The sequence below is a fragment of the Mixophyes fleayi genome, chromosome 2, assembly GCF_038048845.1.
Source record: "Mixophyes fleayi isolate aMixFle1 chromosome 2, aMixFle1.hap1, whole genome shotgun sequence".
Taxonomy (NCBI): domain Eukaryota; kingdom Metazoa; phylum Chordata; class Amphibia; order Anura; family Limnodynastidae; genus Mixophyes; species Mixophyes fleayi.
This window is the reverse complement of record NC_134403.1, coordinates 364,407,035-364,421,816: the sequence shown is the minus strand read 5'-3', so window position 1 is coordinate 364,421,816 and position 14,782 is coordinate 364,407,035. Positions and strand designations below refer to the sequence as shown.

General features: G+C 44.7%; 1 long non-coding RNA gene across 1 annotated transcript in view; it reads right to left on the bottom strand.

The window, feature by feature from the left end:
• Positions 1-541: 541 nt before the first annotated feature.
• The window catches only part of LOC142139581 (uncharacterized), an 80,305-nt gene continuing 66,064 nt past the window's right edge, over positions 542-14,782 (bottom strand). Inside the window, exon 3 of the long non-coding RNA XR_012688233.1 lies at positions 542-876. This is a non-coding gene — a long non-coding RNA (uncharacterized LOC142139581). The remainder of the gene's footprint in view (positions 877-14,782) is intronic.

Below are 14,782 nucleotides of genomic sequence, written 5' to 3'. Positions count from 1 at the left end.
AAAATCTCTGAAAAGTACTTCAAATTATGTAATAATGTGAAAAACAAAGTTAAACTTATGTTTATCTGTAATGCCTAACAGTAAAAAGTTGATTTTCTTGTGGAAAAAATAATGAAATAAAACAAACATAAAATAGAAAAAAATAAAAAAATCACAAAATAATTAATTTATATGTTTTTGGTGCAAATATGAATGTAGCAATGTGTTTTGACATGGTATAGATGATTCTATATTAAAAAATAGTTCAATTAAAAAATATGCTAAAGAAAGTACTGTAATGTAGATATTATCAAAATGTAATGCAATCTAATGTATGAAAATGTATGCAAAACCTTTTTTTTGTGTTATACATGACTGCGTTAAAACTCCCCTTCACTCTCCTAAAATCTCGCAAACACAATTTTTAACGCCTGTGGGCAGCGTTCCCTCTTTTTCAATTGAATTGCAAAAGTTTAACTAACTAAAAATGGTCGGTATTGCAGTTAAAAACCTGCAAGAGATTTTTATTTTTTTTAACGCTACGGGGAAAAAAAAAATTGCGGACAATTGAATACCCCCTTTATGTATTCAATCAGTTCATAGAAAATAATATAACCTGCTCTTCTGGCAACAGATAAGACCTACACGACAGAAGGAAGACACCACCTAAACATGATCTTCATCCGCAAACATTGTAGCACTCAATTCAGCCCCCTTATCGCTTTTTCCAACCCTGATGCCACCTAATATTTCCCAAGTTAACTCCATGAAAGATGAGGACAGGTTACAATGGCACGTGGCATTCTGAGCAAATCATGGATTCTAAATATGATCCTGGGTTCCTGGATGAATGACAGCTCTTATCCACAAGTACGGGCTTTCTCCATCTCCAAAATACTGTGAAAAGGCATAAAACATAAAACAATAATATCTGCAGGGATCTGGCACAATGTAACATTCTACTTTAATCCCTAAAGCTAAAAACAGAAATATGTGTCTGTTAGGCATGAATTTTATATTTATACCAGAGATGTAAGAAGCACTTTATAAATCACACGAACCAAGTACTTAGTGATTTCTTATTTTTCTTTAATTTTTATTTTATTTTGTAGATCTAGCATTGTGTGAGGAGCAGGACAGATTTATCAAACTTACGGAAATTTCTTGCTGCTCAGTGTTATCCGTTGCCAGTACTTGTCCCTTCAGGGCTAAGGATGAGTAGGACTCACTAAGTGGTTAACACTTCTGCCTCACAGCACTGGGGTCATGTGTTTTGAGAATGAGAATTCCCGACCATGCCCTTATCTGTGTGAAGTTTGTATGTTCTCACCGTATTTGCGTGGTTTTCCTCCGGGTGCTCCGGTTTCCTCCCACACTCCAAAAAACATACTGGTAGGTTAATTGGCTGCTAACTAAATTGACCCTAGTCTGTGTGTGTATGTTAGGGAATTTAGACTGTAAGCTCCAATGGGGCAGGGACTGATGTGAGTTCTCTGTACAGCACTGCGGAATTAGTGGCGCTATATAAATAAATGGTAATAATAATAATTCTTGTCCCCAAATTGTCAATGTCGCCAATCACGTTATCGACATTGTGAACCATTGTCAGCACAATGGAACTATCGCCATTTAGCCTGCCAGCATGTTCATGCCATCCCATTAGGACATTGTCCTAAATATGAGTGTAGTCCCTGCCCGTACGTATAGTCAGTCCTCTTTATCCCTGGCACAGTGGGTGCTGGCACATGTAGGCTTAGCAATAAAGGAAAGTTGTGTGTGTAGTTGACACGTGCATGGTGACAGAGTACAAATCACAGTTGACATAGTAAATAGGCATCACTTCTCTGATGAAATAAAGCATCACTCAGTTACATAGCCGTCAGTAGAGTCAATTTACATGAAGGCCCCAGAGCTGACACTTTCTCTTCCAACAGTTGTCACTCTGCTCAGTGGTAGTGGTATCAAGGTCTCTCCTCTTGTCCTGATCCCAATTATCTACTAGGTACATCTCCACTCTTCAGCTACTCTACATCCTGCCCCCACACAGTATATAGAAGCGGACAGCCTCTCACATTAGTTCTTCTCATAGCGGATATCCAAGCTCCTGCACTCTGGACTCACTAGCCTTCCAGGCTAACGGCAACTAGCTTGGCCCCACCTCTGATTTCACACCGCTCCCCTCAACATTTATACCGACTCAGCGTTCAGGCTCTTGTTGATAATCTGAACTCATTACAAGGAAGTCCCTCAAGGCACTCTGACATGTCACCCTGCAGCAGGTCTCTATGCCTAGCCCTTGGTATGTCTGAAAGGTATTGGGTATGAAGGTCTCTAGTTCCAAAGAATTTAAACTGGAATGTAAAGGTTTTGACTCTAAAGTGAGGTAGCAATAATTCTTGTATTAACCCAAAGATTGAGTTCAGGTTTGAAGATCCAGAGGGATTTAGCAAAAGTGCAAAGGGGACCTGAACTCAACCTTAATTGTTACCTTTTTTCCCAGACATCGGTGGCGATATTTAAATCCCTTCACTGCACACTGACCCGCCCCAGAGGTGGTCCCACTCAGGTCAAATCACTAATGGGTGTCACACATGTACATTTATCTAAAGAGGGCATTATCAGGGCTACCAAAAGGAATTCAGGGTCCCGCTACAGCAACATCATGGGGCCCCCCCCCTTATAGTTGAGCATGGTAAAAAAAATGGCGCCGCCACAAAAGTTGGAGTGCTCGTACAATTAGGGGCGTGGCTGTGCATCATTGGGGGCGTGTCTAGCAGGTGAAAAACAATAGGCCACCCTCCTCCAGAAAAATGCATTACTCACACATGCACCTCTCTGCCCACATGCTTTAATCACACCCCCCCCCCTCCCCTCTGCCCACCTGCTTTTTACTTTGCTTGTTGGTGAGTGACTTTGAAAAAAAAAATAGGTCTCCAGTGGGGCCTTGGGTAATTACTAAGCAGTCAATTTTTTGCCCACATATCGCCAGCAGTTTTCAGCTCCAAACTGTTACAGCAATTTGGAGGGTGAAAGCCCAAACCACCTGCGGTTCGGTGCCAAAGTGCTGGCTTTGGAAAACTGCCTTTTTCTTGATGGCTTTCAACTGTCACTCAAGCACACTGGCAGTGGTGGTGAGTGGTATGAATCTCTGTTCTGTCACACTGGCAGTGGTGGTGAGCGGTATGAATCTCTGTTCTGTCACACTGGCAGCGGTGGTGAGCGGTATGAATCTCTGTTCTGTCACACTGGCAGCGGTGGTGAGCGGTATGAATCTCTGTTCTGTCACACTGGCAGCGGTGGTGAGCGGTATGAATCTCTGTTCTGTCACACTGGCAGCGGTGGTGAGCGGTATGAATCTCTGTTCTGTCACACTGGCAGCGGTGGTGAGCGGTATGAATCTCTGTTCTGTCACACTGGCAGCGGTGGTGAGCGGTATGAATCTCTGTTCTGTCACACTGGCAGCGGTGGTGAGCGGTATGAATCTCTGTTCTGTCACACTGGCAGCGGTGGTGAGCGGTATGAATCTCTGTTCTGTCACACTGGCAGCGGTGGTGAGCGGTATGAATCTCTGTTCTGTCACACTGGCAGCGGTGGTGAGCGGTATGAATCTCTGTTCTGTCACACTGGCAGCGGTGGTGAGCGGTATGAATCTCTGTTCTGTCACACTGGCAGCGGTGGTGAGCGGTATGAATCTCTGTTCTGTCACACTGGCAGCGGTGGTGAGCGGTATGAATCTCTGTTCTTCCACACTGGCAGCGGTGGTGAGCGGTATGAATCTCTGTTCTGTCACACTGGCAGTGGTGGTGAGCGGTATGAATCTCTGTTCTGTCACACTGGCAGCGGTGGTGAGCGGTATGAATCTCTGTTCTGTCACACTGGCAGCGGTGGTGAGCGGTATGAATCTCTGTTCTGTCACACTGGCAGCGGTGGTGAGCGGTATGAATCTCTGTTCTGTCACACTGGCAGCGGTGGTGAGCGGTATGAATCTCTGTTCTGTCACACTGGCAGCGGTGGTGAGCGGTATGAATCTCTGTTCTGTCACACTGGCAGCGGTGGTGAGCGGTATGAATCTCTGTTCTGTCACACTGGCAGCGGTGGTGAGCGGTATGAATCTCTGTTCTGTCACACTGGCAGCGGTGGTGAGCGGTATGAATCTCTGTTCTGTCACACTGGCAGTGGTGGTGAGCGGTATGAATCTCTGTTCTGTCACACTGGCAGTGGTGGTGAGCGGTATGAATCTCTGTTCTGTCACACTGGCAGCGGTGGTGAGCGGTATGAATCTCTGTTCTGTCACACTGGCAGCGGTGGTGAGTGGTATGAATCTCTGTTCTGTCACACTGGCAGCGGTGGTGAGCGGTATGAATCTCTGTTCTGTCACACTGGCAGTGGTGGTGAGCGGTATGAATCTCTGTTCTGTCACACTGGCAGCGGTGGTGAGCGGTATGAATCTCTGTTCTGTCACACTGGCAGTGGTGGTGAGTGGTATGAATCTCTGTTCTGTCACACTGGCAGCGGTGGTGAGTGGTATGAATCTCTGTTCTGTCACACTGGCAGTGGTGGTGAGTGGTATGAATCTCTGTTCTGTCACACTGGCAGCGGTGGTGAGCGGTATGAATCTCTGTTCTGTCACACTGGCAGCGGTGGTGAGCGGTATGAATCTCTGTTCTGTCACACTGGCAGCGGTGGTGAGCGGTATGAATCTCTGTTCTGTCACACTGGCAGCGGTGGTGAGCGGTATGAATCTCTGTTCTGTCACACTGGCAGTGGTGGTGAGCGGTATGAATCTCTGTTCTGTCACACTGGCAGCGGTGGTGAGCGGTATGAATCTCTGTTCTGTCACACTGGCAGTGGTGGTGAGTGGTATGAATCTCTGTTCTGCCACACTGGCAGCGGTGGTGAGTGGTATGAATCTCTGTTCTGTCACACTGGCAGTGGTGGTGAGTGGTATGAATCTCTGTTCTGTCACACTGGCAGCGGTGGTGAGCGGTATGAATCTCTGTTCTGTCACACTGGCAGCGGTGGTGAGCGGTATGAATCTCTGTTCTGTCACACTGGCAGCGGTGGTGAGCGGTATGAATCTCTGTTCTGTCACACTGGCAGCGGTGGTGAGCGGTATGAATCTCTGTTCTGTCACACTGGCAGTGGTGGTGAGTGGTATGAATCTCTGTTCTGTCACACTGGCAGCGGTGGTGAGCGGTATGAATCTCTGTTCTGCCACACTGGCAGCGGTGGTGAGTGGTATGAATCTCTGTTCTGTCACACTGGCAGTGGTGGTGAGTGGTATGAATCTCTGTTCTGTCACACTGGCAGCGGTGGTGAGCGGTATGAATCTCTGTTCTGTCACACTGGCAGCGGTGGTGAGCGGTATGAATCTCTGTTCTGTCACACTGGCAGCGGTGGTGAGCGGTATGAATCTCTGTTCTGTCACACTGGCAGCGGTGGTGAGCGGTATGAATCTCTGTTCTGTCACACTGGCAGTGGTGGTGAGTGGTATGAATCTCTGTTCTGTCACACTGGCAGCGGTGGTGAGCGGTATGAATCTCTGTTCTGTCACACTGGCAGCGGTGGTGAGTGGTATGAATCTCTGTTCTGTCACACTGGCAGCGGTGGTGAGTGGTATGAATCTCTGTTCTGTCACACTGGCAGCGGTGGTGAGCGGTATGAATCTCTGTTCTGTCACACTGGCAGCGGTGGTGAGCGGTATGAATCTCTGTTCTGTCACACTGGCAGCGGTGGTGAGCGGTATGAATCTCTGTTCTGTCACACTGGCAGTGGTGGTGAGCGGTATGAATCTCTGTTCTGTCACACTGGCAGCGGTGGTGAGCGGTATGAATCTCTGTTCTGTCACACTAACAGCGGTGGTGAGCGGTATGAATCTCTGTTCTGTCACACTGGCAGTGGTGGTGAGCGGTATGAATCTCTGTTCTGTTACACTGGTAGCGGTGGTGAGCGGTATGAATCTCTGTTCTGTCACACTGGCAGTGGTGGTGAGCGGTATGAATCTCTGTTCTGTCACACTGGCAGCGGTGGTGAGTGGTATGAATCTCTGTTCTGTCACACTGGCAGCGGTGGTGAGCGGTATGAATCTCTGTTCTGTCACACTGGCAGTGGTGGTGAGCGGTATGAATCTCTGTTCTGTCACACTGGCAGCGGTGGTGAGTGGTATGAATCTCTGTTCTGTCACACTGGCAGCGGTGGTGAGTGGTATGAATCTCTGTTCTGTCACACTGGTAGTGGTGGTGAGCGGTATGAATCTCTGTTCTGTCACACTGGTAGCGGTGGTGAGCGGTATGAATCTTTGTTCTGTCACACTGGCAGCGGTGGTGAGCGGTATGAATCTCTGTTCTGTCACACTGGCAGCGGTGGTGAGTGGTATGAATCTCTGTTCTGTCACACTGGCAGTGGTGGTGGTGAGCGGTATGAATCTCTGTTCTGTCACACTGGCAGCGGTGGTGAGCGGTATGAATCTCTGTTCTGTCACACTGGCAGTGGTGGTGAGCGGTATGAATCTCTGTTCTGTCACACTGGCAGTGGTGGTGAGCGGTATGAATCTCTGTTCTGTCACACTGGCAGCGGTGGTGAGCGGTATGAATCTCTGTTCTGTCACACTGGCAGTGGTGGTGAGCGGTATGAATCTCTGTTCTGTCACACTGGCAGCGGTGGTGAGCGGTATGAATCTCTGTTCTGTCACACTGGCAGTGGTGGTGAGTGGTATGAATCTCTGTTCTGTCACACTGGCAGTGGTGGTGAGCGGTATGAATCTCTGTTCTGTCACACTGGCAGCGGTGGTGAGCGGTATGAATCTCTGTTCTGTGGTGCGGTGGTCTCAGACCAATATATGTGTTATCTATAGCTCCCTAGACATGTGATAATCCTGAGAACCTATGGAAAGCTTAGCTTTAGCTCACGCCTGGCTGGGGAACGGGTATATTTATGTACAAGTCCATTTAGGGCACTTAACACTTGAGAAAAGTGGCTTGAAAATGTCTACAACTCATGAACCCACAATTTGGATTAAACCATAAGTGTAAAGTATATAATAATTTGTGTAGCCCAAACAGCGCATTGGGGCGTGATTCTATCTCGTGATGTCATCTCTCATCTGCTAATAAAGAAGCAAGAGGTTTGTTCGGTTGAGCCAAAACATTGACACAACCTCCTGATCTGAGACTTAGTCCAGGGCCTAGCGTCCTCTAAAAACATGGGGTCTGCGGGTTCTCCACGGACGTTGGTGCTCGTCCTCCTCCCACTTTCTTCTTTCCTTAAATATATTCAATGCAAAGATCTGCACAGCTTCATCAAAGCAATTGCCAGAAAACTCCATACCGCCACACCCACAGAAGTGGTCACTTTTTTACAAGCATCATAGTCCATCATATCCCAATGGCCTGCAATTTGAGCAATCTCACCTCTCACAACCCCCTTTATATCCAGGCAGGATTTCCAGCGGTTTGCCAAGAGCAGCTTAATACATTTCACCATTTCTATTCTTACCATATAGAAAAAATGGGGACTGACCGCACTTTGGTACATTTTCCTCCACAACTTGTAGATGTGCAGGTTTGTGTTCTGATTAATAAAATCAGGAAGTGCTCAAATGTATATGTCGATATTTCAATGTGACCTGGCCACATTTGAAATACTTCAAGTCAAACACATGCGTCTGTTTAAGTGGATCCAGGTGTCTTATATCAAGCAATGAATCGCTGATCACATCAGTCCCCGGGATCTGACCTTGTGCTGTTAATGAGTCTTCATCTTGTATTCATTACACTTGCATTAGCTCCCAAAGCACTAAAGCACTACAGGATACTGACAGTTTACAGTATCTTACAGCTGTGTATTCATGAAGGAGTCCAAAGAGACGATGGTGAGAGGGAACAGAAAGGATTATTTTGCTTCTTTTAAAAGTATTCATGTCCTGTACTCCTAAACTACTAAGGGCCACGTACCAATGTGCAAAAATGCACAAACCACAGGTGCCTGTGCTGTTTTGTGACATTATTCACATACTTTTGCTCACGTTAGCCTGTTTTTACAGGAAGCACAAAAGCTGTGTGGATCCTGAGTGAATGTTGGGCGCAGGCATGTGTCCACATGCAAAAAAGAGATTTCATTTTTGTTGGCAAGTTATTGTACAATCCAGGTGGACCTGATGCAGGTAAAACATATTTATATGTTAACAAATACCCATGTAATAATAGTATTCAAATGCACATGCAACAAAGGCCCAATGTCTGCTCACTCTCGTCATTATTTCAGATATGAATAGTGTAATTCATCATTTAAAGTAAAAACAGGACCCCAATGTGATTGGAGGCTTAGGCTAGGTACACACTACAGCAGTGGTTCCCAAACTTTTGTAGTTCGCGGCACTCTTATAGTCTCCATAATATTTTCAAGACACCCCTCCAAAATAATTACCGAGCAGTCCCGTTTTAGAAGCAGTTGGCTCAAAAAAACGTAATAAGTATTTAGGTCAGGACAGAAATACTTATTTGGTTGTATGCAAAAATAATACACATAAATCCAAGGGAAAAGAATATTTTTATATATTTTTTTTTTAATAAAATTTCTGTCAAAGAATAATTGACAGCTAACTCACACTGTACCCTCCTTCATTTCCACTCACTCTGCCCCCTCTGCATCCAGTCACGCTGCCCCCTCTGCATCCACTCACTCTACCTCCTCTGCATCCACACACTCTGCCCCCTCTGCATCCACTCACTCTGCCCCTCTGCATCCACTCACTCTGCCCCATCTGCATCCACTCACTCTGCCCCCTCTGCATTCAGTCACTCTGCCCCCTCTGCATCCAGTCACGCTGCCCCCTCTGCATCCACTCATTCTGCCCCCTCTGCATCCAGTCATGCTGCCCCCTCTGCATCCAGTCACACTGTCTCCTCTCACACTGCCCCCTCTGCCCTCTCTCACGCTGCCTCCTCTCACTCTGCCCTCTCTCACGCTGCCTCCTCTCACTCTGCCCTCTGTCGCGCTGCCTCCTCTCACGCTGCCTCCTCTCACACTGCCCCTTTGCCCTCTCTCACACTGCCCCTCTGCCCTCTCTCACACTGCCTCCTCTCACTCTGCCCCCTCTGCCACGGCAAGTCAGAGAAAAAAAAAACTTACCAATCCGTGGGCGCCCGGGACCCAGCAACCTCCTCTCTCCTGCAGCTTGTCACTGTATGTCGGGGTGCGCTGCGGGAGAGAGGAGGATGCTGGGTCCCGAGCGCTGCACGGATTGGTAAGGTTTTTTTTGTTTTTTTTTCTCTGGCTGGTTGCGGCACCCCTGTGACAGCACCGCGGCGCACACTTTGGGAACCGCTGCACTACAGGTTTTTCAGACGATTATTGGGCCAATCACACAATAAACGACCGTACGGCCCGATATCGCATTAGTGTGTACGCTCCAGCGATGAACGATTATCGTTCCTAAGCTCATCATATCGTTTCATTTGATTTTTAAAACGGACTAACGATCTCATTCAACAATAGAACAATGTTGTTCCAATTCTGCAGTGTGTATGCATTCATGACCGGCAGTGTCCATAGATCTCTATGGAGTGTGCAGAGTCACCATCTTTTCAGCCGATGGTTATGACAGATGAAGAGCACAGATCTGAGAGTAAATTGTGTAAAACGTGTACAGTGTGTACACAGGAATCGGCTGCTGTTCAGGACTTTCAGCCATTGGTAAAATTGTTACCGATATCGTATCGGGAGAAATTTTCTGTAGTGTGTACCCAGCCTTAGTCAGTTTAAAAATTTAATTTAAATTTGAACGCCCAATTTCTCATCTGTCCAGCTGCTCTTAAGATGTGAACACATTGATATTATGTATAGACTGCAACAGATGCAGCTAATGACAACTTATTAACTGATGAGGAACATTTTACCAGTGAAAGTTCTATGGTGGTAAAGATCCGCGATTTTTATCTGCACTAACCTCTTCTGTGCATGTGGTAGCGTTTGGATCTAAGACAGACCGAGGGGTAAATGTATCAAGCTGAGAGTTTTCTGGCGAGTTTGAAAAGTGGAGATGTTGCCTATAGCAACCAATCAGATTCTAGCTATCATTTTGTAGAATGTACTAACCAAATGATCGCTAGAATCTGATTGGTTTTTAAAACCCTGCCGGAAAACTCTCAGCTTGATACATTTACCCCCGAATGTCAGATAATAATAGAGATATCCAGAGGAGCAAATGAGCATAAGATGTGACTTGCGCCATCTTGTGGATTAAAAAAAGAATCAGATACAATAAGTCAGATGCATTAAATAGAATCAGATACAATAATACAGATGCAATCAATAGAATCAGATACAATAATACAGATGCAATAAATAGAATCAGATACAATAATTCAGATGCAATAAATAGAATCAGATACAATAATTCAGATGCAATAAATAGAATTGGATACAATAATACATATGCAATAAATAGAATCAGATACAATAATACAGATGCAATAAATAGAATCAGGTACAATAATTCAGATGCAATAAATAGAATTGGATACAATAAATCGATAAATAATCAATAGATATATATTCCATTGAAAATAGAAGAAAACAGTATGAAATATATTATAAGATAATAGATCATGTGCCTGTTAGTTGCTGATCATTTGATTCTTTAATCAAACCACATGCCCACATACATACGATGAACCTGGGGGGTTATTCATGCAACTTGTACGTGTGCTTCTTATTAAGCAATATTAAATTAAAGCATCTGACATTGCAATAAAAGTTATCCTGGGCTTAGGCCTATTTGGTGGAACTAAATATAGTGAAACTATGCTCGAAAGCAATAAATCATGCACCAGGGTAGAACAGAGATTAGGAACAGTAAATCTAATACAATTCTCAACTTTATGCATGTACCATCCAAAAACAGATATATTGTATGTGAGAACAAGGAGAGATTATCCCTCTACAGCAGAAGTGCTCAAACTCAGGTCATGTTTTCAGGATTTCCTTAATCATGCACAATCATGCACTATTTATACAGAGAAAAATCCTGAAAACATGACCTGTAGCTCTTGAGGACTGGGTTTGAGCAACTCTACTCTACAGGATACCTGGACTAAGGTGCGGACTGCACAGCAAAGATACAAATGCATTAGCTGCCTATCTTGTACTGCGTTAAATCCCTGCTAGCAAATGTTACACATCAATACCATACATAGAGGCCAGGTACTTTCCATCATATATAGTAGGAATGACCGAAAATACTCTTTATGGAAGAAATTGCAAACTGCCCTAATGAATCAAAATGCAGTCTTTTCGCATTTTGGAGCTGAACTTCATGTGTTCCGTGTGGACCTCCCCTTCAGAGCAGAATTCACAGTCATCTAAGCTCTAGTTATAGACTATAAATTTCGCAGAATTACGGAACTCAAAGATTGTCTCGACTCCGTGAAACAATCGGTTCTGCCCCAAAATTAGATTCACATGTTATCCTCCTTTGTACCATAAGTGTGTTTGTGGTGCCTGGGGTGAATGGAGTCAAAGAATTATAGAGATGCCGAGAGGAGGTCAAGAACGATAGAGTCAAGAGGGAGAGGTGGGAGAAAAGTCAATTGTTATAGCAGAGTATTTGCCAACTTTCAGATAAGTTTGAACAGCTGAACAAGATCTATGTGTAACAGAATTCTTTCAGTAAAGTGCTAGCCACACCCCCACACTCATTTGGCAAATGTCACTCCTACTTAGATGGGGGCCCTGTCTTGCCCAGGGCACTAAAATGTCTAGTTACGGCACTGGGTGGTCATGTAGGACACACTACAACAGCACATATATGCAAACACTGGCTACACGTGCAAGATTTCCCCACCGTTTTGCTCATCTCCACTGACAACCTGGGGTCTCCAGTACTCACTGTGCATGGGCAAACACAGGATTTGTAGAGGGGGGTTTCCACATCACGCCACCAGTGGGCGTGTCCAGCATGCATGGGGGCGTGGCTATAATTTTAGACAGTGTTTGGCTGCTCTCCAACTCTTCCTATCCCCATAATATACATGGGCAATGCTGCGTGCACTACTGTTAGGATTTGTCCCTTTTCAAGAAAAGTCGTGTGAAGCGGGGGCAGGGTCCAGCCACCTCAATTATACAGTGCCCCAGGCTTGGAGGGGGGTTTTACAGAAACTAGGAAACCCCCCATCGGTTTGCCTATGCTGTGGTCACCTGACCTTGCCTTTACAGACATGTTGCCTTAAGGGCCAGGGGCACATGGAAGAATGTGACTGGCTGGCCCCGTGATCATGCTGCTCCCCTTATCTAGGACCTCTTCTCCTATAGTGTCACCAAGCTTCTTATACATTCGCTGCAGGAGGAAGAACACAGTGATTGTCACCATGCACTTAGTATTGCTGAGACTGTGTGAGGAGCGAGGTGATTGGATACAAGCACTGAACGGCACTGGGAGAAGGGCACAAGTTTAAAACTGCAAAAGTAAATGTGAAATATCTGGTGACATATTTTAACTTCTGTAGATAACTGCATAAAGATTCACTCTATTACAAAGAGTAATTTTGTAATCCAGACTCCATGCAGCTCTCCTGGGAGAACTATGTATATTAAATGACTAATAATAACAACGACACCAAACCGAATACTGTTATATATTGTTCTCCCAGACAAGGTGGGCCTGAGTCACCACGGATCTGCCGATTTTGTGTGGGTCGCAAAATCACTCTGGGAGATACCTCCGTGAACGCAGCCCTGTCCGCTCTGTCTTCGTAAAGGACTCTTACTACAGCCCACGATTTCGGTGCGGGAACACGCCGGGGAAGAAAGTTCGCCCGTCGCCAACGGCGAAACTGGTACGCATGCAGCTACGTGCAAGTCCATCTCTGGACATATCATAGTTACTTGTTATTCTGCCGTATCTCTTGCTCCAGCTACAGGGCTAGTCTAAGTCCTGAGTACTACTGATGACAGCTGTGTATACAGCTATAACATGTGTTTGCAATCAGGAGCAACTGTAAAAATGTATTTTATGTTCAGTAGGCATTAAGATCAGCCTAATAAATGTATTTTATGGGGGGGTGGGGTATAAAGGATTTTTTTTTTGTTTTGTTTTGTCATTAATCCCAAACTTTGATAAAGTTTTCTGGGAGCAGACGAAACGCGTCAGAATAATTAATCTACCCCTTGTGGATCTTAAAGACTCCTGACTATCCTCTATTGCCTAGATAGGAACTGATTATTGAGGAACTTTTTTTTGAGGACACTGCTTTCTGTCCGGACAGTTGGTGCGCACCTATACTCACGTGAGTTCAATGATTGTTTTAATCCGGAGAGTCGAGCTCGGCAAGTACAGGCGGAGTTCGTGAGAGGTATCATATATTTCTTTCCACCTCGCTGTAGTCGGCCAATATCAGCGGCTATTATCTCTGGTAATCCAACTGCTTGTTGTCCTCACATTATATTGGAACATTCCTGGCATGTCAATACATATGGGATAGTTCTTTCTCCCTAATTGAATTTATGTGAGCCACTTACCATCTGTTTATTCCTGCACAATGTGTATTGGTTGAATTATACTACACTTATATGCTATAGTTACTAAATTATTTTAATTTGTTTTAACATGTTTGTTTTTCAAATATAATGTCATATGATTTATATTAAATAATTTGTAATTTTTTTGCATCGATTGGTATCTCTCATTTATATATTTTTTTTTTCTGGTGATATGCGTTTGTGCTGGGACTTTTGGATTTCCCAATATTATTTATAGCTGACATTAATTCAATATTTTTCTGTGCGTCCGTTTGCGGATGTATATTCCACATAGTCATTGGACGTGTCCTGCAGGGTCTTGCGTAGTAGAGTACAACAGACCTACACCCGATTTCATCAGCGCACGTATCTTCAGATCCGTTCCTCCGTTGATTTCTTGCGTGCGCAGAGCCGATTTACGTGGGGTTATTAAACAAATGCACGTTGCGCTCAGTATACGTGACTTGATGAAGCAGGTCTTGGTGACTTTACAATGATTTACTAACATGTCCTATTGATTATCTGATACTGTACCAGAAACTAATGAGTATGACATTAAATGCAAATGAGAGACTGTGCTGGAAGCTAAATCTTAATCTTGTGTGTTGTTTGGGGCGGACACTGCTGTGTCTGTTCCCAATCTTCCTCACTCCTCTTTAATGTCTGTGGGGCGGAGCTTTCAATTTGCTGCCGGGGATAAGAAATAATTGTGAGAAGCCGATTCAGAATCCACATGAGGATCACATGTCCTGACATCAATATAATTCTGCGAGGAAGCACAAATATAGCGCAGGGATCGCTCATTAATCATCGCTCATATCTGTTCATCACTGTCAAGAACACTGTTCTGATATAACAGCTCTTATCGTCTTCCCACACAGCTGGGCTCTGTTATCAGTGTTAGTATAGATTATATATATATATATATATATATATATATATATATATATATATAACATATCATATGTGTAAAATTATGTGAAGCTTACAGAGCGCCATCTACTATGCCCGCTATTCAGTAAAGCACATCTACATACGGGCTCACCTGCATGTCTGTGTGCCACCTGCAACACATGTAGCTATGCTAGTGCAAGGCTACCCACATTGCCCACCACTCCCCACCTTCTGCCCTCCCCACCCGATAGGAAGTTAACATCCATAGCGACTTCTAGAAAAATAAGAGTATTTTAAATTATAGAAATATCCCAGTATCGGCTGTACTGTATATTTGGAAGTCAGCATTGTATAAAGTGAAAAGCTTTGTGTCTCTGTGACGTCACAATTGATA